General features: G+C 41.2%; 1 long non-coding RNA gene across 4 annotated transcripts in view; it reads left to right on the top strand.

The window, feature by feature from the left end:
• LOC307192065 overlaps positions 1 to 26,079 on the top strand; it is a 238,336-nt gene that overhangs the window by 82,595 nt on the left and 129,662 nt on the right. For all 4 annotated transcript variants that reach the window (XR_013829952.1, XR_013829953.1, XR_013829954.1 and 1 more), the window contains exon 3: positions 14,753 to 14,881. This is a non-coding gene — a long non-coding RNA (uncharacterized lncRNA). The remainder of the gene's footprint in view (positions 1 to 14,752; positions 14,882 to 26,079) is intronic.

Here is a 26,079-nt window from a genome sequence, read left to right as displayed (position 1 = left end):
GTTCAGATGAAGCCAGAAGAGGCAGAGTAATTGCTTCAAAATGCTCAAACGAGGGCCATGCTAGTAGGAGACACTATATCTATTTAGGATGTCCTATCTTGAAGAAACTTTCACACTTGTTTGAAAAAATACCAGCTTCAGTGGTTACCTAGTCAAGAGTCTAGAACCCACGGATCTCACTGAATGGAGGCTGAACTAGGTAGGACTAGAGAATCAGCACTTCCCTGTACTTTGGCGATTAGACCCCCTCCCCTCCCGAGACAGGGAGACAGTAGTCAACAGCCATGTGACAGAAGGCTCTCAGGACTGTGACCCACAGAGAGGGACCTGCTTTCCCTGGGTCACGTCTAAGTTAGTTAGAATGCTAATCTCTGCTCCTCTCATGTTGACTGTCTTGCTGAGCTGGCCGAGCCTTTAGGAAAGGACTTTTCGGGTGAAATGAAGACACATTTTCTCTCACTTTACTCCTATATGCAAAGAAAATGGGTCTTTTTTTTCAGCCTTTAACTCTTGTGATCTCTCTTAGGTGCCTTCCCCTCCCCTGTCAGTTAAGAAAAAAAAAAGCAAAAAACATCTAGATTTCAGCCCAAAGCTATCCAAAGCAATAAAATTAGTCCATTGCCATCCCTTAAACATAGATAAATGCACAGCTCTTTAGGTAAAATGCAGTCTTTCAGATTTCCTCTCCTTACACCTGGGCTTATATCTAGCATCTGGGCTCACAGTGTGGCTTTCAGTGACCCATAATGATAGGAATCAAATAATCTCCGGATCTACATTGGATGCCCATGGGGTCCTCTGGGTATTTGCACATTCCTGCTGTCAGAGGAAATTGTTTGATTAATAATCAGGTTAGTGACCTCTTAGGAAGAACTGATGGCCCCTGACTTTGAGCAGAAATATCCTGGCATGCACTGTTAGGGCCCTGGTCCTGGCCATTTGCCTCTACTGTGGAGGACCATACCCATGGCTTCATCTTCACCCAGATTCCAGTCTCTGTATACCCACTGGCACTTCCAGCAACAGAAATGTCCTCTCAACCAAACACACAAAACCGCTGGATTCTTTACAACCTTTCCACGCCTTGAAAGCCTAGAGAACTGCCTTAGCTCACCTATCCACCCACTCCTTACAGATGGAGCGTGCTGAATGGCTGCATTCAGGAATTCAGTTAACACTGGCTAAGCCTTAGAAAACATACCACTATGCCAGAAGTTCTTATCCTCTCCCGAGGCTAAATTACTTCAAATAGCCAAGACTAATTTTGCCTGTTTTTGTACTTCATATAAATGAAATCATACATGTATGTGCATGTATGTTAGAATGCAGAAACAACAAGCTTGCATGCTTATTTTTATATCCAGAATCATGGTTTACATGCAAAAGGAAAAGAAGACAGTGAACACTGGGAACCAGCACAGATTCCCAGAGCACACCTTGGTAATTCTGAGACCCCCTCCCCTCAAAATATTCTGCATAAATTACTGCATATAGTAGTAGTTTATTTTACTCAACATTATTTGTGAGATTTATCTACCTTGCTCTGTGTAATTGTAGATAGTTAATTCTCATTGCTGTAAGTATTCAATTGTGTGGAATTCAGTCTTGAATCTGAGATTCAGGCACTGATCAGTAAATTTGAAGGAACACAAAAATCAACCAAGACCTACTTTTCCTACTCCAGACTACATGAAAATTATTTTGGTCAAAGAGTTGGGAGTGGATCGAAAAAGAGTTTGATTCTAACTTTGGTTCCTGAGAAGGGGCCTGAGTCCCAAGGCACGGTTTTGGAGGAGTGGATGGAAATGTTAGAACTACAGATAGATTTGGTAACAGATAGACCGGTGGTCCCTTTCCTTGGCATGACACCAATCTCCGCCACCTAGGGGTTCCACAGTACTTTGAGTTACTGTCCCTCATAATGTGGAATATCTAACTGCAGAACTTTTATTTCCATTCTGTATTCCTGTCTTTCACTGTAGCTCAGTTATCTGTGCCTCTTTTTAGTCATTTGAAAATACCGGTTGTGAACCATTTTTATCCAGCTGTTTTATGATAATTCTTTCATTAAAATCTTCCAACCATCTTTTGTGTCAACCCCAAACCTAATTTCTAAGTTTAATAATATCCCTATGCTCATCCCTTCCTATATAAATCATCAACTCCTCTTCTCCTCTCCTGTTTCTCCTCAAGTCACTGAAGCTTCTTACAGCCACCTTCCTCTTCTGGGTGGGACCCCATGGCTCTGGGTAGCCCTGCCCCACCAACTTCGGGTGGAGGACTTCTGGCGTGTTGAAAGAGAGAGCATGGGCCCCCTTTTTGAAGCCATTCTGCTCCCTGGGCTCATACACTCTGAGCCTGTGATGGAAATGGCAGTACCTCAGATCGCTGAACTATCTTCCCAGGTCATTCTTCTATCATCTTGGAGAATAACTCCTGGCGTCTGTGGACATGGCTGATCCGTACTAATCACCTTATGAAATAGTCATTGGCCATACCTTTAGGGTTCTCGTTCAGCTCCAGTTTTGCATTTTTTACAGTATAGTTAGGCTGATAATTTTTCAAATCTTTAAGCTTTGCTTCTTTTTATTCTGAACAATTTCATCTGTAAATCATTTCTCCCTTCTCTCATTTTATTATAAGCATCAGGAGGAACCAGGCCACTATTTCAATACTTTGCTTAGACTTTATCATTCTCTCTCTAATGCCTGTTAATATCCTTCAAGTAATTCATCTCCTTACCTGTTTTTGCTGCATTCTGGATAATCTATTAAAACTGATCTTACAGTTCTCTAATTCTCTTTTCAGCTATGTCTAATTTGCTGTATAATTCACCAGTTGACTTTTTAATTCAGTTTGTTTCAGATATAACACTTCTTTATGGTTCTTTTTCCAAACCTATTTGGACTTTTTTTTTAAATAGTTACTTGCTCCTTGTTCATTCATTAAATTCAAATCATCATTAATCATTTCTTCAGAATAATTTTGTAAAATTTTATTTTATAATTTTAGCAATTATCATAATCTCATATTTTGCTTTAGAAAATTTTTGGAGACTTAGATCCATTGTGATTTCTCCTGACCCCAGTCACAGTGTCTTTTTCATTGTGTGCACTGAATATAATTTAATCTCTGGGACTCTTGAGGCCTAATTACAGGTATGATTTGTATTTGCTTCTGCCAGAAAGCAGACAATGCTATCATCCTGGAACAATCTAAATCCTAATCCTGGACCTTCTAAAAGGTCTCTGCCTAATAGGAAATGTTCAAAGGTAGCTTTTCCATCTTGAGGCCAACAGAAGGTTTAATCTTGGAATCACAGCTCTGATAAAGGAATGTCCCTTCAGAACAATCTTCCCCTTCCTTGTTTGCATATTACCGACCATTCCATTTGTGGTTTTGGCTATAGGAGACTTACTTTATTTTCCAGGGAACACAGAAATACATTCAAAATTCTGTGTGCAGTAATTTATGCAGAATATTTTTAGGGGAGGGGTCTCAGAATTACCAAGGTGTGCTTTGGGAATCTGTGCTGATGCCCAGGGTTCACAGTCTTCTTTTACTTTTGCATGTAAACCATGATTCTGGATATAAAAATAAGCATGCAAGCTTGTTGTTTCTGCATTCTAACATCATTTTCTTTTTTCACATAGAGGACCCTAAGAAAAGACTGTACTTTATGCACTGGAAAATGACATAATTTCCATGGAAGCGTATACCACACACCAATTACTTTACTGTTACAAATTTGGTTCATTCTCATAGTTCTTTTATTCAGCAACCAAACATTATTGGATTCCACTGAAGTAATAGGCAATGTGAAATATTTTTTGGCCTCAGACTGTGATAACTGAATTAATTTTTAAGTATGCAACCAAAATCTAAATAAGTAAGCAAAATACTGTGTCAGAACGTCTTTAAATTAGGCAACTGTTGAAAAATGTCTTCCTATCCACTCTCTAAACTTAAAAAGATGGTATAATTCGATTTGAAGAACCAGAAATCTGGATTGTTGGATGAATAAAGAGGAAAGGAAATATCCAGAAGTTTGAGCTAGTTAAAAAAAAATCCTATTTCCTGCTTTGTGAGTTAATATATAAATTAAATTTAGTGATTATTAAAGATGAAGACCACCACTCATGCCACAGCCCATGTCCCCCCAAAAATGATTCCAGATTTAATGCAATAAAAATATTTTCCAGTGCAATCCTTGCTGAAGTACATGAGGCCTCGCCTGGTTCTCTTGCAGCCTGGAGAGTTATGTGCTTATTAATTGGCCTCAGTAGATCCAGTTATTGTTGCAACCAGGGTTGTTTAAGCAGCATGGGCAAAGCAAGTGTCTAAATATCTGAGGGGAGTATAATCAAATGCTGGATTACTTCTGGAGGGCACCAACGTGCTGATACACTTGATATGTGAGCAGAAATTCTAAAATTCTGCTTCTGTTCTCAGAACTATGGACCAATATTTTGAAAACAATGAGATCTAGTGCTCCAGGTAGAAAGTGGAACTAGAGTATGATTAATTAAAGAGCTTGTAATTCTTTCTTAAGCAAACCCTCTCATTTGTAGTACAGAAGGCTCCAGTCTCACTTTATAATGCTCTGTAACAAGGGGTTACAGACATCAAGATAGGAGATATGCAGCTGTTATTTTTATTGAGGATGTATTACCACATGACATTTGAGCAGGACTGAATGGGCTTCACTGTAGCCAACCAAAATAAGATGATCTACACTTGGTTGTCATCCTGTTGTGTTTGAAGTTTATATTGTGTAAGGTTGGGGGGACCCCAGAAAGCGCAGGCTGCAGTTCTCTTCTTCTGCCCACAAGGGTATCTCTGTATCATTTAAATAACCACTAATTTTTTCATACCTCAGTTTTCCTACCTGGTTTTGGAGATAATAAGGGCATGCATAACCTTATACAAAAACACAAGGCTAAGGAATTCCTTACCCTATTTTCTCACTAAACTTTATAGCAGAGCTGTTAAAGCTATTTAATCAAAGTTCTCTGGTATGTTTTTTCCAAACACCGTCCTGGGAGCACCTGGGTCAGAATCCACCTGGGGTGTTTATTTAAACTACAGAATCCTTACCCTTTTCCCAGGACCACAGTGTCAGGTCTCTACAGGTATTGGGGGCTGGGAAGGAAGCAAAAAATGGGTGACTATGCACTAATGAAAAGATCTTAGGTCACTTAGAGAACTGCAATTCAAGAACCATTGTTCTTTGGTCTCTACATTTTATTGCTCATCTTTTGATCAGCTTGTAAGTAATGAGTATGTAATCAGGAAGAGAACGAATGAGCTATTCACAAAATGAATAATTAGCCCTTAGATATCTTATAATTAGTTATATACATTTTTACAGAAAGTCCTTTAAAAGTTAACGGTTCAGGGGCTTCCCTGGTGGCGCAGTGGTTGAGAGTCCGCCTGCCGATGCAGGGGACACGGGTTCGCGCCCCGGTCCGGGAAGATCCCACATGCCGTGGGAGCGGCTGGGTCCGTGAGCCATGGCCGCTGAGCCTGCGCATCCGGAGCCTGTGCTCCGCAACGGGAGAGGCCCGTGTACCACAAAAAAAATAATAATAATAAAAAAATAAGTTAATGGTTCAGTTCACTATAAATGAGTAAAAATCATAGGATACGACTCCTGGGAAAATTCTAGCATGTAATATGCGAGGCAGATTTGTAATAATTAGGGCAGTTTGATAAATAATCTCGGTGTCCTAATAATGCGGTGAAACTTTCAAATACCTTCAGCAGATCTTGGCTCGTACTTTTTGTTTCCCCATCACATAGTCTAAAATGCTTAACTCCGTTGACATCACCACATCTCCGTTTATTTAGACTTCTGGTGAGTTTATCTTTCTAGGTTCCCAGGAATCTTGAGACACATGAGATGAGCTTAGAGTGCACAGCATCAATGTTTCTTTGCTACCTGTTAGCAGGGTTACCTCATGTTATGCTGTGGGGTGCAAAATAGGGCCTCCCTGTAGTGACCCACGTAAACATCAGTGAGCTCCCATGGACCAGATCGGCAGCAATTCAAGCTCATTTGGACTCATCCTCTCTTCTTCTTTCCTTTCCACACCAATTTTTAGGAAATAAAGCCCTTAATGTTTAAGAATACCAAGAAACTAGTCAGCTTCTTCTTGCCACTCAGCTGAATCTGGGAGTCATTCACCTTTGCTTCCACGTGAAGCAGAACTGCTCAGTCCTTATTTGTTACAGCCATTGTCACTGGACATCTCTGAGCCCACATGTTTGGAGCTGAGATTTTGGTGCCTGTTGCTGCCGCAGTCAGAGTTGCTCCCCGTCAAGACCACAGTGGTTCTTGTGGGTATGAGGGTGGAGGAGCGCCCCTCCTTGGTGCTCCACAGCAAGTTGGCCTGGGTCCCCTTGTGGCAGCCCTCCAGGTTCTCTCCCGCAGCCCCTGCCTCGGGGCCAAGCCAGCCCCCAGGAGCACAGCGTCACGATCAGTTTCCAAATCCACTCTCTGAAAACTTGGAATTACTCTGCCTCTTGGCCACAAGACTAAGGCAGAGGCCAAGTTGCGTCTAAGACCTCTATCCCTTTTGCGATTTCACTGTAGGATCTTTATGTTTTCTTCCTGACAGTTTCCAATTGCACGCGTCCCCGGCTTTATGCCACTTCACTTTTATGAAGGACCTACATTATTACCTGTTTCACGAATAGAAATCCAAAGAGACTTTTCACTTTTACAAAAAAAAGGTGAAAATTGAAAATAGCGTCGGCATCTGTTTTGCAGCAAGCGTTAACAGAGGCAGCACACACCCTGAGCAGCGAGAGTGGCACCACCAAGCTCCTTCTTCAGGAAGTACACTCAGCATCAAGCCGCCATAGCTTTGAACTGTGTCTGTGAGAGAGCATCTGTGCTTTGTCTCGGTTTACTCTATGCATCTGTTAGCAAGATGTGTCCTAAGGTAACTGCTTCTTTGCTTTCTGCCACCTCGGCTTACAAAAGGTTTTATAAGAACACCCTGCTTGCAGATCTCGGGGGAAACCTGTACTTAGAATCAGCAGGGCAGGGTTAGGAATCATGTCCTTTCTCAAACCAGAAAGTCCAGGCGTTTCTCTGACCCCCAATTCCCAGCAGCCCTTATATCCTTCGTATCAATAATAAATACTTCATATTGCTCCCTCCCTCACCAAGAAAAAATTAAAATACGATCCAACCTAATACAGTACCTTACAGCATACATAGAATATACCATATAAGCAAAACTATAACACAGTAAAATATTTTTAGCAACACCAAACAAATAACACAATTATAAATATTCCTGCAATTTGTATACGCTTTATCAGGACAAGAAAATAAATGCATTAAGGGAATTCTCTGCACGTCTCTAAGACCTCAAAAGTAAGAAAGTCAACTTGCCTAAGAACTGTTCAATTACCTTTACAGTGTATTGTACCACTCCTAGCACAGTCACTTACGCATTACAGAATTTTATGGGGGAAGCTATGTGCAATTTTTTAAGAGGTTCACCAATGTGAAGTTTCAATTTTAATTATTTTATGCATTAAAATATGCAAGAGATGTTTTGCTAATTGGTGTGTGTGTGTTTAGCTATAGAGTTTTCTTGTAGACCGAGACTTTGTAAACAATATTTTTCTTACGTAATAGAAATAGCAAATCAGATTTTCTCTCTAAGAAATGATGAAATAAATCACTGAACTGGTAGCAAAAGGAGAAGCAAATAAACACAGGGTTAAGGAAATACAAAGGGGAATTTCAGGGTAGTTCATAATAGAGTGCTAGAAAAATTATCAGCAGTCCTGCCACTGAGAACAGAAGGCGCTGACCTGGTCCTCAAGCCATCTGGTCCAGGTCCCTTGCAATTTTTTTTGTTTTTTTTTCATAAATCCTAGATGCTTGGCTTTCCCAAGGCTGGGTTCCACATGAATGAGATTCCTGATAGCCTAGCATAACTATACGAGAAAACCCTCTTTCTGGGGCAACTTTACTGAGTCTCTTTCTTGTAATCAAAAATCTCCGGGCTTCCCTGGTGGCTCAGGGCTTCCCTGGTGGCGCAGTGGTTGAGAGTCCGCCTGCCGATGCAGGGGACACGGGTTCGTGCCCCGGTCCGGCAAGATCCCACATGCCGCGGAGCGGCTGGGCCCGTGAGCCATGGCCGCTGAGCCTGCGCATCCGGAGCCTGTGCTCCGCAACGGGAGAGGCCACAACAGTGAGAGGCCCGCGTACCGCAAAAAAAAAAAAAAAAAAATCTCAAAACAAGAGTCATTTCTGTGATCATCTCTTTTAGAAGATGATTTTAGGACAATGATAAACATTTTTCTATTAAATTTATTTTGAAATAGTCAATAACCCACATGTTGAGATGTTTGTAATTAGCCTTTGAAAAGCATGTCTATGCTTAAAGAAATTTACAAGAAGACATTATTTTCCTGTTACTGTGTCACTTCCTTTTTGACTCCGAGGAATTTGGTGGAGGACAGCCGGTCCCTAAATAGGCTGATAACCCAACAATTACAACGAGTCCTTCCCACCAACCTAACAGAGGAACCCACTGAATATTACAGGCTCCACTTCAATAGGAGGAACACCTTAAGTATTTTGGGATGAGACCCTTTGATTCCTTACGACACCTGTGGGTTTCATTTAAACCTTGGGGTCTGGGAGGAACTGCTGAACTCCATATTTTGTGGGGACTATAGAATATGTTCAAATGTTATGCTCATTACCGAAAAGACTCCTTGAATTTTAAGTGCCAACCTCACCAAGATTTAATACATACAGATCTACTTTTCCCTTCCTTCCTTCCTTCTTTCCTTTTTCCCTTCCTTCCTTTTTCTCTTTCTTTTGTCTCTTTCTTTCCTTCCTTTTAACTTTTATATTTTCTTTCCCTCTTCCTCTTTCAAAAAGTACATACTGAAAACATGTGCAGTTTTGACTTTCTGCTGAAAGATAATTCCCTGAGATGAATTATTGTTATATTTTACAGTGAGATCACTGCTCACAAGCCATAGGATTAATATGTGTTGATTGGCCAGACTTGAGCTGGCTTTTATCTCTGGCATTTCCTCGTTTCAGGGAAAGGGTTTTGAAGCTCTCTACCAAAGCAACACAGAGCTTTCTTTCTTTCTTTCTCAAGATACCAATGAAAGTGTTTTTTTTAGTGGCACTAGGTTGGTGTTCAAGTTCACCTCTGGCTCTAGCTACAGTTCAATCCTTCTGGCTTATTCCTCAGGACACATTAATAGGTTATTTTAGAACTTCAGAATGACTAATGGGGTGTCAAAAACTAAACCACTGTACTAGTCAAAAAACTTGTACTCTACAATAATGCACCAAGGCTGCTGCCACCATCCTTTCAGCAGAAATAAGTAGACATGATCCATGGTCCTTGTGTTCAGGCCCAGCCCATCAGCTTGGTCCACAGGAGCCTTTATGAGCTGTTCCCCATCCACTTGTGATCAAGTCTTACCTTTCACCATTCTTGCGCCTCCCGCGCTAGTTTCCAGCCATAATAATGACTTGCATTTCATTCCTAATTCCTCCAGTGGCCTTGATCACTCCTGCATCCAAGCCTTTGCACACGATTGCTCCACTGCCTGGAATGCCACGCCTGGCCGCTTACCCCTGGTTTCCACTGTGCTTCCTTGAGACTCAGCCTCTGATACCTTGTCTGACTCTTCAATGCTGGGTGAATGCCCTCTGTATGAGTCCCCTTCCATCCCTGACTGCACATATCATACAAGTTTTTGCACTGTATCTAATTGCCTAGTTATTTTCTCATTCTTTCCCACTAGGTTGTCCTATAGTCAGGGTCTCCTGTGACATTTACATCAGCATATCACCTCCTTTTCACACTGTCTCTAATGAACGTTTGCTGAATGAAGGCGTGAAGCATGAATGGATGTGTAGAGGTGCCTCTTGTGCTTTTCTGCCTCCCTCCCCACTGCTTCCCAGACTCCAGATCAGCTTCCTGAGGACAGACAGTAGTGATTTCAAATCCCGGAAGAGAAGGGGCTGGGTCTTTTTGGAGGTAGTCAAAACTTTTCCTCTTTTGTTAGACATCAGGCTTAGGAAAATTTGGAGAGAGAGGACTTCTAGCTTCAGGCGGCCCATTCCCTCTGCTTTCTCTCCTGGTCTCTCTTCCTGAGCCCTACACCCATAATTTACATCTGTTTTTTAAGATCTTACAACTCCACATTGTCCTTAAGCTGCCAAACTCCTTTAACGCTTTCCTCTAATGCCTTTATCTATCCAACGCCCCATTCCTTCATAGCTTTGTTCTCATTTTTCATGGGAACGATGCATAATAATAATGGTGGTAACAATAATTAATGTGAATTGAACCCTTTACTAGTGAGACATGCTCCAAGCACTTTATTTCATGATTTCTCTTATCCTCACAAGGTAGGAACTATTATTCTTACTTTACAGGTAAAAAACTTGAGGCTCAGTGATAGTAAAAAAAAAACAAAAAACAACAAAAAAACACTACCCAAAGCCACATAGCTAAGGCTAGGGTTTCCCTCCAGCCCCACGTTGTCATCAAGTAAAACAGAGACGGAGCCTAAACATAAAAGAAAGTCTGGGTATAGTGATAGGAAGTTTCTAAGACTATGGCAGATTAAAAGGAAAACATTTGTTTCCTTTTCACTATTTTGGTGTTGCCTTTTTCTTGTTACATAAGTGTAATGATAAACTAATTTGCTATATCATGCAGACCTATTTTAGGATATAGCAAAAATTTTAAGTGCATACAGTGTTGTAAATAAAATACACACTAATGTAGTTACTATACCATAGTTATTTTGATTTGAATCTGGGAAAATATGTTAATAAAAATATATGCATTTATCAGTTTTATTTTTTTCTTTTTCTCTTCTTTTTCTTTTTTCCATTTATCAGTTTTAAAAAAAAGGAAAATATATTTGGGAAGGGGACAGGGCATGGGGGGAGAGGCTGCTGGAAATGAACTCTCATTTTACCATGTGGGTACAACACCCTGTCTTTGTGTAATACAGTGGCAAGACGCTGGCATAGCAAGGGCAAATGGCATCTGGAAACAATGTCACGGCTCTGAGCCCTCTCCCTGCAATGGCACTAGAGCTGGCAATGACTCTATCCTCACACTCCTTCATGGACCAGCATCCAGGGACATCGGCCCCCTTCTCCCACTCTTTTCGCTAGGTCTCTGTAGGGTTGCATGAAAGTTGAAATCAGATAGATTTTAGTTTGAATCCTAATTCTTCCACGTATTCATTGTGTGATCTTGGGTAAATTAACCTCTCTAAGGGGCAATTTCCTAATTGGCAAAATAGGGAGGATGATATTGTTACTGTTATCAAGATTAAAAAGATTTATTATATGCAGCATTGTGCAAAGCATGAAGTAAATACTCAAAAAATGTTACTTCCTTTCCTTTTCTTCTCACACTTTCCCCCACCTCTCCCTCCGTGAACAAGTCAGTAAGCATTGCATGGTCCATTCTTCAGATTAGAAGGCAGAAAAAGGTGGCAGATAAGGGAGTCAGTTTGAAAGACCCATTTCTAGCACACTATTTATCCAGGCGGAAAGTAGACTAAACCAAGAGCAGACCAAGGTGTGGTTCTGGCTGCAGAGTAGACAAGTCTGTAAGGCAGCATGGAAAATCCAGCCAGGCCTGAGTACATATGCTCGCTTAAAATATCATGGTGGGAGGGCTTCAAAGCAGCAGGGAAAAATTTTCACAGTAAATGATGCTAGAACTACTGGCTAGCTATTTGTGAAATAGTAAAATTAGAGCAGTACAATCAAAATGAATTAAAGAGTTAAATATAAAAAAATAGAACCATAAAAATGACTAGATATAAATCTAAGTATGTTTTCTGGGAGCAATAAGGGCTTATCTCAGCAAAAAATGAAATTAGGAGACTATAATGAAAAAAGATAGCCACATAAATAATGTTTATGCAAAACAAAAAAACCTCATAAAAATTAAAAGGAAAATAATATACTTGCGACATAATAACAGAGCTCTTCTAATCAGTAAGAAAAGACCAACATAATAGAAAAATGCGCATAATAGAAAAATATATTTCAATATATATACTGAAATGACCTCACTAATGACCTCATTAGTGATCAACTAAATGTAACTTAAAACACTTAAGTGAAGATTTTTAAATTGATAGCGAAGTTTGGGCAGAAATGTGAGGAAATGAGCATCTCTGTACACCTCTGGTGTAAATGTATGTTGGTATAACGGACCTGGAGGTTTGTTGGGCAGTGTTACCTTTTCTCTTGCCTTTGGACAGGTGTAGCCGTCTGATTTTATCTTGTTGTTGGTGGGTGTCTTTCTGATTATCTGTGAGGAGCCCCACGAGAGCAGGACCTGGGCTATTTTCTTATTTCTCACCTGCTCTTTCAATACTGCTTTTCTGAGTTTATCTGTTTGTTCTACAGCCTGAAACGTTATTGGTATAATCAACTGAGGTTCACTGAACAGTCTGTACCTAGGAATAAAACTCTCTCACAGTGGGTCTCTACTGAATCTTGACCAGAAATTCAACACCTGAAAGTTGGTTTCAAGGAAATGATCAAACATGTGCCAAGATTCTTAACACAGTGTAATGTGTAACTGGAAAATTTGAAAAAAAAAATCTAAATATTTAGCCATAAGGAATAGGTTAAATAAATGTTGACAAGTAGAATTTCATAAAATCATTAAAATAGTATAGATAAATATTGAATTATATGGGGGAGATGCTCATATTAAATCCTTAAGTGATAAAGTAGTTACTACAGAGTTGTGTGTATAGTGTGATTCCAATAAAAAAACTATATTCTATAATGCATGCTTGTGTATTAGCTATGTTATAAAGAAAATAATCAACACATATTGTTTAAAAAGAGGTAGCTCTCATGAGAGCCTCCTCCACTCTCGTTTTGTTTTTTTGTTTGTTTGGTTGGTTTTTTTTTACACGTACTTCACATACCTGTGATGCTGACTGCCGTGGTCTGATTGTTGGAAAAAGTCTGACCATTTTACCTTCCCATTTTCCGCTCCTGACCTGTACACCACCTTCCTGACTTTTCCAAATGGCTGTTGTGCACCCTGCCCTCTTTATTTCTGATGAGTGTCCCAGCCAAGCTTCCAGACGGGGTCCATGTGATGAGCAGGTAACAGCCACCAAAAGAGAGATTCTCCTGGAGAAAGCAGCTTAAAGGAGCCAGGCTGAGCAGGCAGTAGCTAAAAGCATTCCTGCATAGTTTGCTGTCTCGAGAGTTTTCCACCAGATACTTAAAATGGACCTTTCGAAATGCATTGTATCAAATCAGGTTTATTCTGAAAATATGTCATTCTCTTCACAGTTTCTCTAAGTGGTTCTATTGCTGTTGAAGGTTATTATTTCCAACAACCCATAGAAAAAAATCTCTCCAAATAAATTGGAGTGTCTCAACTTACATGCGTAACTTTTTCCTATTGCTAATATGGAAGCTAGGTACTTGCCTTAAAGTAATTTCCATTATCCTTCTCATGCATCTAATATTTATGTATTTCAACAGAGATTACTGTGAAACACTATCTAGGAAAGTGTGCGGCTGCATATTAATTTATCCTATAGGAGCAGCTCCAGACATGTTAAATTGCTTAGTGATGGGGTAGCATTTGAAGATGGGATAGCCCAGTTGGGAGAGTGGGGAATAACACTTTGTCTGGTGTGTCTGAAAGAATATGTAAAATAGATAGCTAATAAGAACCTACTGTATAGCACAGGGAACTCTACTCAATACTCTGTAATGGCCTATATGGGAAAAGAATCTAAAAAAAAGAGTGGGTATATGTATACATACAATGATTCACTTTGCTGTACACCTGAAACTAACACAACATTGTAAATCAACTGTACTTCAATAAAAATGGAAAAAAAAGAAAGAATGCCAACAGAAAGACTGTTCCAGAGATGCCCCCAAGACTAGAGAGAGGAAGGGAAACTTGGGAATGGTATAAGCCATGGGTGTGGAAGATCAGATAGATAATAATTAAACAATGAAGAATATCAACATGAATGTGAATCTCTAAACTTCTCACCATGGGCTCCGTGGCTCTCTAGGGTCTGACCCTGTCACCTAGAACACTCCCCCTTCACCCATATTGCTTCACATGCTCTTGCCCTATTTCAGATCCTGCAACTCTGCCCCTCAGAGCCTTTACATTTTGCCCAGGAAGCTCTCCCCGCAGATAGCACCCTGGTTGCCTGTTCTCTGCCTCTGAATTTGTGCTCAGGAGACACTACTTCCTGAGGTCTACCTAGTTACCTTATCTGAAGTAGCTCCTGCCCCTTCATCTCTCAACAATCCACCAACACCCCCACCCACCCTTCATCCTATTACCATTTGTATTGCCTTTGGGACACTTATCACCATTTTTGTTTGTATATTTCCTTATTCATTATTCATGTCATTTCACTGAATTGCCTCATTCGGAGCAGGGACCTGGAATGTTTTGCTTACCACCCTATCTCCACTGCCTGTAACAGTGCCTGGAACATTGTAGACACTTAAATAAATCAATAAACTATCTGGGACCCAGTACTACTTCTGCGTGAAAGGGTGATGAATTAAGTATACCAACAATTAATTATATCAACAAGTAACTTTTGAAACTCCTATATTATCATCTTAGAACGGTTCGTTGCTATAGACTTTGTCACCTTCTGTCATTAATGTGTATTTCCTAACAATTTCTCTTTTTTACCTTCTTCCTAGCTCCTTCTTTTCCCTCCAACAAATATTTGTGGAATGCCGGTATCCCATTAGGCCTGAAGATGCAGAGATAAACATGAAATAATTCCCACTTTCTGGTGTTAATAGTTAAGTGACGGACTGATTTAAAAAGTAAGTAGATACTATTTTTTCTTTTTAGTAAAATGAAAGCATAGTGAATGGAACATGGGAGTTTACATTGCCCTGAAACAAACACACACACACACACACACACACCCCCCCACCCACCCATACAGGAACGTGGAGTAAAGTTAGCAATCTGGCGGGCAGTGGAATTCAAGCCATTATCTTTCCCTTGTTCTTTACTAAATGAAGGGCTTCCTACAGATACGAACACAGCTTCATGCCAGCTGAGTCACATAACCTCTGCTCTACTTGCATTTTCTAAAGTGATGTCCAGAGAGTGGATGAGAAAAGCTGCAGAGGCTGGTGGGACCTTAAGAGTAGATGTGCTCTAGTAAGAGTCCGTGGAAGTCAGATTAGCAATGCTTCTACCATTTGGGTCATTATATAGAATTAAGAGATTAGCTTGGCCAGTTCTGCCCTTTTGTCATCTTTCAGTCATTGCTATTTATCTGAAATTCTCTTTGGAAGTAGTGAAAGAGGAGAGCAAAATTGAGTCACTATACACCCTGAATCCTACGTTTCTACAATAATCCCCCACTCTGCTGAAGAGTTGCTTCCAGAAAGCACTGAAGAGGTAAAAAAGGAAATATTTTACATGGATTCCTTCCTTAAAATGTTCAATTATCTTTCTCAACTCCTTTGTGGAATAAGGTAGAGTACAAAAATATAAAAGTGCATGACAAGTCATCTCAGCAGATAATCTTGGCAGAATATAAGTAAAGACACACGTTATGTAACTGCAAAGCCACAGGGATTTTACCAAAGTCTGCCATTTGCCCAAGATCACATTTTCTAAAACATACTCCTAGACAATGAAAACTTTGTATACATCCCAGCACGCACACACACACACACACACACACACACACACACACACACACACCCCTAATATCTATGCATATCCATTACTTTATCCTTGTAAATATGACTCACATTAGCCTGCTGAGGCACAGAAGATACGGATAAAGCAGGTAAATCCTGGTAATCCCAGAACAATGATGGGAAGGGAAATTGTTTGCTCAAGAAACTGTTAAACCCTTTGCTTTCAAATGTGCATGCAGTGGAGACTATAAGCTTCCTGAACTTTTTCCTGCTGTACCTTTCCCTCCATTTCTGTTCATGCTAGCCAGAAAACAAAGCCTAATGGTGGGTTTTTGAGGTCACAGGCAATTATTGGGAGGGATGATTGGTGAATCTGTCTTATAGGAAATGCTAAAATAATTTTTTAAAAAATCTTGTATTCTGATGGAAAGAGTTGGTGACTTGCTTTCTGGAAAAGTCAAGGGTACTGGAAAGAATCTAAAAAAGAATGGATAGATATCTATGTGTAACTGATTCACTGCTGTAAGCAGAAACTGATACAGCATTGTAAATCAACTATACTCCAGTAAAAATTAATTTTAAAAATCTTGTATTCTAATGGAAGAAGTTGGTGACTTGCTTTCTAGAAAAGCCAAGGGTACTAGAAAGGATTACACCTATTTGAGAAGATAAGACAGGCGTCTTGGGAAGGGCAGATGCCAAGGAATAAGGTCAGCATGGCCAATGGACAGTTCTTTGAATCCGAACCGGCTTTTGGTCTTTTCCATTTACACAAGTCCAGGAACGGACTTGAACCAGCCACCTGGAGTACTGCAGATAAACTATACTTAATTTCTGTGTTTACCATTTGAGTTAAGGGTTTACCATTTGTGTTAAGGGTTTTAAGTACTAAAGCACATCTCCACGTGCCAACATTACCATTAATGTACAATGTTCAGAACAGAGAAAAGCAATGATGGATAACAAACCTGTTCACCACTGTGATGATTCCTAAGCAAACTGAGTGTTGAAGTGGCACCTTTCCTCTTTGTCTCGACGAGTGCTCTGGTCTGAATGTTTGCGTCCCCCCCAAATTCAAATGTTGAATGAATCCTGATGCCCATGGTAATGGTATTTGGAGATGAAGCTCTGGAGAGGTGCTTAGGTCTTGAGAGTGAGGCCCTCATGAATGGGATTAGTGTTCTTATAAAAGAGACCCCACAGACCCCCCTTGCACGTTCCACCAGGTGAGGACAAGGTGAGAAATGCCTGCTAACAAGGAAAAGGGGGACCCTCACCAAAACACAGCCACGCTGGCACCTTGATCTTGGACTTTGCAGCCCCTAGAGCTGTGAGAAATACATTGCTGCTGTCTGTAAATAAGCTACCTACTCCGTGGCGTTTTGTTGTACAGTGCAAATGGGCTAAGACAGTGAGGGCCAGTTATCTTGCAGAAACTGCATTTCTGGATCTAGCATCTTCTGAGAATTCTGAGTCGCCTCCCATGCATTGTGAGCAATTTTCGTTGGGTTCGGGGTGTGTGTGTGGAGAAAGAGTGAGAAAAAAACATTTTCTTAAGATCAAAGATGAAGATAATTAGGACTATTTCCTATGGATGATTGTTGACAGTAATATATGTTGTGAAATCTCTTTGGGACCATTTCCAAAAACCTATTACTATGCTTTTAAAGGGGAAGATACCATTTTTCCCCTATCTAGCTTTACTTCCTTCTTGAAATCATGTCATTTATAAATGATTGGGAATGTAGCTAATTTAAAACAAGTTTGAGGAGAAACTTGTATATTTCAAATTGAAATATAAAACTTGTATACTTATATTTATATATAAACTTGTATATAATTATATATAATTAGAATATTATAATTAGTTCTGGTAGAGATAAAGTATTGGAGAGATAGGAAAATGAGGAAAGATCAATTAATGCTTCTTCAGGCATATAACTGAGGAGTTGTGACCTTGTAGAAAATGGATGTATCTATGAATTATCCCTCAGATGGTCAGAGATTAAGGTATAGAATATGTCTGGAAATTCCCTGGTGGTCCAGTGGGTAGGACTCCGAGGTTTCACTGCTGAGGGCGCAGGTTTAATCGCTGGTCAGGGAACTAAGATCCCACAAGCTGCAGCTCGGCCACAAAAAAAAAAAGAAAAGGAAAAGATATGGAATGTATCATATTCCAGGTAAAGATACTGCCCCTCATCTTACCCTTCCAATAACGTCAAATGCATAGTCTGATAATGATGTAACATCATATAGTAACCATTGTAATCTATTGTCTTACCTTGATTGTTATTTTTAATAATATTTTGGATTCTTTACATTTTACAAAGCATTGTTGATGCCTGTATTTCATGCCCCTAAAGTATATGTGTTTTTCCCCCCACACTTTTACTTTTCTAAAATTGAGGTGTACCATACAAAGACTGTCAAAACAAGCTGCCTGGCCCCCAGGGAGAGGAAGTGGTTGGCATTGCCTGATCATGTTCATATTTGTCTGGGTAGAGACGAGCTCCGATTGTAACCTTGGTGGGGTTAATTGCATTATGAGAGCAACATGTTAGATTCTACTTCATAGTTTTGTTACTCATTGTCATTTAAAATATTTTCTAAGAGATTGCGTCATGGTAAGAGGCAGTGTAACATACAAGTTATCACCCTGGTTCTGCAGCTAGATTTCCTGAATCAGAGCCCACGCCCACCCCTCACTGGCCCTGTGACATGGGCTGTCTGCTTACACTCTCTAAAATGGGAAAGTGGGACACCTACCTCACTGGGTCGCTGTGAAGGTGACAGTGAGTTAATCTCACTGGCATTTTTCACAGTGCCTGCCATGTACTCCTTTATTCAGCAAATATATGCGGAGTCCCTACTATGCTGCAGGGATTGCTCTGCCTGCCAGAGAGATGGAGGTGGATTAGGTAACTAAGATATGTTTGGAGCTCACTTTTAGTGTCTCCAAAGAAACAAATCATGTTGGATGATGATAATTGCCATGAAGACAAACAGGGGAGGGGGAGTGATTGGAAGGGAGCTGCTCTCATGTGAGTGGTCAGAGAAGACTCCTTGGAGGAGGTGATATTGAGCTGAGACTTCAGTTGTGAGATGGAGCCAACCATGAGCAGATGTGAGGGAGGAGGGCTTTCCAGGCACAGAACTTGCAGAGCACCAAGGATCGCAGTAGAAAGTGAGGTCAGAGTCTTGAGCAGAGCCCAAGCATTTGACCAGGTGACGGGGTTGGGATTTTATTCTGAGGACAGGGTCAAGTCAGCCAGAGGGATCTAAGCAGGAGAGTTTCTTATGGTTAAATTACCATTTTGAATGACAGTGTGGGCAGTTGGAAAAGCACATGGAGGGAGGTCTTTGATGGTAGTGGGGTAACCCAAAGAGAACTGATGGTGGCTTGGGCCAGAGCAGTAGTGATGGGGATGGAGAGAAGCAGATGACACAAGCTTTGTGTGTTTGAGAAACCAAAACAGTTCAGCGTGGCTGGGCCCGCGGGAGGGGTGACTGGTAGTTGGCAATAACCACCGCTGGAATTCCACAGACTTCCTCTGATTTACATCTAGGTCCTTTATGGATGAAAATCTGCTACGCTGGTCAAAGAGCCAAGTTACATCATTGGTTAGTTGCTCAAAGCCAATAAGGAACATAAGAAATGTTTGATTATGTACATGTGTCAGCAGAGGGAATTTAACGTGGGGAATTAGTTCCCTAAGGGGTGGGAGAGGCTGAGAAGCCACCCCATGGAGGGTGCTGATACATCCCAGAGGCTAGCAGCAGCAGGGAGCCACGATCCCCATTTCAAAGGGAAGAAGCAGTGTTGCTGGAGCCCAAGGGCCCGGATCACTGGGAGGAGCCTGGAATCACCCAGGCCTCTGCTAGAGAAGCTTAAGCTAAGAAAGAGAGGCGTCTTCTGCCAGACTTGCCCTCTGCCCTCCTCGGCAGAGACAGCGGGGGGATATCCCCTAGCCTTTCTGTCTCCCAGCAGTGATCCCAAAGGCTGAACCGAGCGGGAAACCCCCCAGAACCACAGCCTGTGAGGGACCAAGGGATGGGGGGATCTACTGCACTATAGAGCAGAGCAGGGGAAGGGCAAGAGATGCATCTGAGGGCAAACAGCGTGGGTGGGTGGATAGGGGGATTGGGGTCATTGGGAGCTGGGGCGCTATGGCAGTGTGGACAGAGGCCCAGAAAAGGGACGTGGTTGGAGGTGAGTTTGGAAAGATAAATAGGGGCTAAATCACGCAGGGCCTTATATGCGTTTGTGCAGTTTGGAATTTATCCTCAGATCATTCAGCAGTCACTGAAAACAGATCAGATGTGTGATTTAGAAAAACATTCTCCAGCTACAATGTGAATGACTTAAAGAGGTACAGTCCTGGAAGTAAGGATCTCAGAACATTTCTGCAGTGACCTAGATCATTATATTGCCTGTAATTTATCTGGAAATACTTCAGCGCTCACCTTGCCCATGAGCCAAAAGTATCTGTTAACCTCCAAGTGTGGTTAACTGACTGATGAACGCCTTTAACCAGGAATGAACACTCTTGGAGGGGAAGTAGTTAGCATATGAAAGACACTAACCAGCCACTACAGCTTCTTCCATTTACAACTATTTGACCTGCCCTGGAGGATTGGATAATTAGTATAGGGAACAATAGAAATAAATTTTCATTCTTGAAATGAGCAGTGTTAAAATAGATGGATCGGCCTTCTTGAAGGATGCAGGAACCCCGCGAACCCAGCCTTGAAACCCTTCAGAGGGGCCCCGGTCTGATGAAACTGTGTTCCCATGATTCCCTGAGGATTTTCTTACCAGGCTAGATCCTGACACTACAGTACTGTCATATGTGTCTCTGGAGTGCCGTTCATCAGGGCAAATTTAGGGGGCCTCGGGGGCAGAGACCGGAGCTCCACCAACCCCACAGGCAGGCAGAATGGCAGTTTCTATCCCTGTGTGCTGATAAATGCTTGTGTGTGGGGCAGTGTCCAAGATGAGACTAACTTTCATAGTTACACTTCTGTCCATGAGTGTATGCTCTCCCCTACTTCACTTGCAGGAAGGGGGACCCCTTCCAGGGCCTGAGAGTGGGCCCTTGTGACAACACTCAGAAATGAATTGTCTGAGGAGACACACGGGCTGACAAAGCAAGAGACTTGACCGGGACAGGGCGCCCAGGAAGAGAGCAGCAGTGTAAGGGAACCCAGGAGGACCGCTCTGCCACGTGGCTCGCAGTCTCAGGTTTTGTGGTGATGGAGTTAGTTTCCGGGTTGTCTCTGGCCAGTCATCTTGCTTGGCCCATATTTGGTCTGACTCAGGGTCCTTCCTGATGGTTCATGCATCTCTCAGCCAAGATGGATTCCAGCGAGAAGGATTCTGGGAGGTTGGCAGGACATATTATGGGCTGGTGTCTCCTCCCTCCTTTTGGCCCCTCCGGAATTCTCCTGGTTAGTTTTCGGCGGCAGCAGCAGCACTGTGTTCCTTATTGGGACCTCTTGTTGCGAGACAGTTCATGCAAGTGGTTTGTGTCTTGTCTGGCCAATGCGGGCGGTTTCGGTCAATGGTTCCCTAACACTTCTAACCACTGTGAAAGAAAAAAAATTCACTGGACAGTTGGGGAGATCATTTTATTTGGGCTATTGCAATAGGGAGAACTTTCATTCATGAGGAAATTTTCAAAGAAAAGGAAGAAAGCCTGGGGTTTTATAAAGGCAAGTGAACAGGGAATCATCTACTTTGGGATTCTTGAGGAAGGATGGAGACCAGACTTATCTTGGACTATGCAGGGCAGGGTGGTCCTTTGAAGTTTTGTGGAAGATGAAAGGGTGGGCAAATTTTCAAAAATAAAAGTGAGGTGCTTTCTTAACCATTCCCGTTTTCCAAGAGCACAGCCTTTCAGTGTCACCACTGAAGGCCAAACATGACATTGGCTTTGGTCATTTTGCAACACAAGGAAGAAATGATCTTGGCCCATAGGGAGGGTGAGGCAGTGGAGAAGGAGAGGAGTGGATGGAACTGAAGGATATTTAGGTGATGGAACCGAGGGGACTTGATCATTGATGAGTTGAATGAGAGTCAAAGGTCCCATGGAAGTTTCTGGCTTAGGAAATGGGTAACTGGCAATGCCATTTCCTAAAACACCAAACATGGACATGGAACAGATTTGGGAGGAAATAATGTTGAGTTCAATTTGAGTCTTTATTGAGGTCTAGAACGTTCGCCTACCATGTGGTGTCTGACACACAGATGCCTCCTAAGCATTTGCAAAGGAATCGTAACACCGAAGCTGAGCGTGGAAATTAGTAACAGACCAAGGATCACTGACCTTTCCCATTTTGTAACAAGACACATAGCTTAGAATACATCTTTCCTGCCAAAACATGTTAACAACACTGAAGGTGTCAAGAGCTTAATGAAGTTAATCGGTGATTTCCAAAAAGAAGAAGTCAACCCAGAATATTTGCACAATTGAAAATCATGCAAAAATGTAAAACGTAGATTTCCCCCTTAGAAGAGTAAATGGAATCTCTCAATGTCCTTCAGTTTTGCCTCCTGCGGCCCAGGTCCTCCAGCAGTCTCTATCCTTTGCACTCTCTCTCCTCCAGCTGACAACATGCATCCATTCCTGGGATGCTGAGAGAGAAAATCAGCCTACTTTCCCTACATGAAAACAAAAACTCATTTCTCCCATGAAACGTGCAATTCCTGTAGAACCAGCTGTATGACAAAACTTGAAAACACAAGCGATTCAGCCTGAGGGTCTGACAGAGGAATTATAGGCTCAGACTCATTAGCTAATTACAATAAGTCACATCAGCTGTTACTTTAAAAAAAAATGTATTGCCTGTTGAATGAGATCCTTGAGAACATCAGCATCTGATTTTCTGAATGATAATACAACGTGCTGGTGTTTTCGGTTATGTCAGTAGGCAATGTGTGGTGAGGAGTTAAAGCAATTTGTGGTGCAGGAAAAAGGCACCTGGACTGAGGGTCAGGAACTTTGCATTTAGTCCCAACTGTAACTAGCCAGCTTCATGGCCTTGTGCATGAAACTTAACCTTGGGGATTTAGTTTCCTTTCCTCCAAAAGATAGACTTTCAATTTCATAGTCCTAAGAAATCAGATTATTCTAGTCCAGTCTTCACACATTAAAAAGGGAGAAGCTGAATAATTTCACATTTATGTGAATTTATGTTTGATATTTGTGCAGAATTAAGGAGATCTGTTGGTGATGGCTATGTTAATGTAAGCACACATGTCCATATATATTTTGACAAAAGTTAATTATGGAAAATATATGAGTGTTTGAGGGTGACTGTGGACAGGAGAGACTGGGTATCACTCATCAATCTTCATGTTCTGAGTTGTATGCTTTTACCATCTGTCATGACACTTTCCATCAATGGGAGAACCCCCCAAGCCTCCTTCCTCTTGACTTCCTGGAGCTTCATCCCACACCTCCAGGTGGAAGATTCCAAACTTGGAATCCCTAGACCCTTCCTCACTCTGTAGTTACTTAGCTACATCTGGGCTGGAAAATGGAAGCACAAAGAGAAAAAAGAATTTTTAAAAAAGGCAATGGAACAGGATATCCAAGAACTGTGGGACAGCTACAGAAGGGGTAACATATGTGTAATGTGAGCACAAGTGGGAGAAAAAAGAGAAAGTTGCAGAAGAAATATTAAAAGCAATAATGACTGATAATTAATGTCAGACACCAAACCACAGTTCCAGGAAGCTCAGAGGATGCACAAAAAACCAAAACCTAAGCATATCGTATTCAAACCTCAGAAAATCAAATATAAAGAAAAAAATCTTGAAAGAAGCCGGAGAATAAAATGCCTTACCTATAGAGCAGCAATGATAAGAATTACATCTGACTTTTCCTTGAAAATCATGCAGGCAGGAACAGATTGGGAAATTAATAAAGTGTTGAGAGAAAAACAAAGACAAAAGCAAAAAACAACCAACTAGGTTTCTGTACCCTGAGAAATTATCATTCAAAAGGGAAGGACACATAAAGACTTTCTCGGACAAACAAAAATTGAAGGGATTTGTTGCCAGTAGACCTGGGTTGCAAGAAATGTTAAAAGGAGTTCTTCAGAGGGAAGGAAAATGACATCAGAAACTGGGATCTGCATGAAGAAAGGAAAAGCATCGGAGAAGGTATAGGTGAAGGTAAAATACAAACTTTAACTTTCTTATCGTAAGAAGTTGAGTTGAAGAGTTCTTTATGTATTTTGGATAACTATCCTTTTCCAGATATGTGTTTTGCAAATATTTTCTCCCAGTCTGTAGCTTGTCTTCTCATTCCCATCACAGTGTGTTTAGCAGAGCAGTTTTCATTTTATGTCGTCTAGCTTACAGATTATTTCTCTCATGGGTGGTGCCTTTGGTGTTGTATTGAAAAGTCATCACCATACCCTAAGTCATCTAGGTTTCCTCCTGTTATCTTCTAGGGGTTTTACAGTCATGCATTTTCACATGAACTCCCACTAGAGTTCACAACTCTCATGAACGTCCAGCCTGAGCCTCTAGCAATTCCTCAGTCACAGCTCAGGCTCTCCTCCTCCAGGACTGGTTCCCGCGGCTGCCCCCGCTTATGGGTTTCTGCTCTGATTAGTTTTGATTCTGTCTGTCCTCCTCTCTGTCTCTAATTGGGGGGACAGTGGTTTGCCCTGTGACTTGACTTGTTTGATGGACCTAAAAGGAGTTTTTGATCTATCAGTTTGTTCAGTTTTTTTTTTACCTGTAGTTAGGATGGAGTGATGACTTCCTAGCTCCTTACATGCCAGACCAGAGACTGAAAGAGTCCACATGGTTATTTTTAAGCTGCAGTCTTTAACATTCATTTTATTTAAAGATATGTAAATTCATCTGACATAATAATGACCAGTGAGAAGAACACCTAGGTTACGATCCAAAGAGCTGAGCTTCTCTGCCATACTCCGTCTGAATCAGGACTGACCACCTCGCTGTTCAGGTCTGCTAACAAGACATGGAGCAGATCGAGTTCCTTCACTTTTTTAGATATAAGGCATTTTGAACATTTGGTTCAGACTCTGGATAGAGACCCTCTCCAGCTAAAGATGCCCATCTGTCGTGGACCTGCTGGACCTGGGAATGGGTGTACACATCATCTAGAAGATCATCTGTAATTCCATCTCTAAGTCTTTATGACTAATTCCAATTTTCTAGCTATGTGTGAACTCCATACTCACAGTTATTTCAGGATAAGTAAAATACCACAAAATGAGTACTAATAAAAATATTTATTGAGCACATAGTGTGCCATAGTCTTTTGTATGGAGTATCATTTTGGTCCTCACCATAGATTTAGGAGGGAGGCAAGCACGATGGTCCCTATTTCACAGGGTATGTTCAATACTGATTATGTGCCAGGACTCGTGCTGAGCGGATCCTCCTAACAACCCCACCAGGGTTTGCATTAAAGTTAGCTACTAATTTATCATGCCGATCAGGACACTTTTCAGAGTTGAAAGAACTTACTACTAATAATTAGACCTGACAACAAGCATAAATAGGTATTCTCAATGGCAAACTGAGACATATGGCCCCTTTAGTTATCATCCTTCTTTTATAGAGGAGAAAACTGAGACAAGAGAAGCAAAGTAGCTTTCTGGTGGCTATATTCGAGTATGCGGGTTAGATTTGATTCCAGGAATATTGAACTCCAGAGCCAACATTTAATCACAGCATGCTGGGATAGACCTGTGAATGGCATCTGTGGTGAATTTCCCAAGTGTCTATCCTCAAATATCCTTCTAGTTTGTGTCATCAATCTGCCCTTTAAAGGTGAATTCCCCTGTATTTGACCATGTACTAGCATCAGTGACTTTAGAGATAAACTAATGCAAGCTTCAGGATCTATGAAAACGAGGATTATGCTTCACTGGAAATGCTCACAATAGCAGATTTTTTTTTTCAAGAAGGAGAGCCTAATTACCTTTCGAAATTCCAAAAATGTCAAATTGATTACGGTGTATGCTTTTTTTATAACATCACATGCACCGGAGTTATTTTGGGATAATGAGCAATTTTAATCTTGCTTAATAAAAGCTATTCACAGGGCACTTTAGGAGGAGCCCTGCATATAAGTAGTTTTACTAAACCACTTTCCCCCTTCACTGGCATTTATTCAAGAGTATGCAAATTCTTCTAAAACCCGGCAGCTAAATTTAGAAATCAGAAGGGCAGAGCTCTGGACTTGAGTAAATTTTCTGTTTTTTAAGAATGTAGCTGATAAAAAGAAAGTAAAACTGAATTTTGAATCTCACAGATCATCTATGTGTTAATAAAAAGCAGAGATGTGCTGAGTTTTAAATTTGAATTCAGGCTT

This window comes from Stenella coeruleoalba (assembly GCF_951394435.1).
Source record: "Stenella coeruleoalba genome assembly, chromosome: 9".
In the NCBI taxonomy this organism is placed as follows: Eukaryota; Metazoa; Chordata; class Mammalia; order Artiodactyla; family Delphinidae; genus Stenella; species Stenella coeruleoalba.
This window is presented reverse-complemented; position numbering and strand designations above follow the sequence as displayed.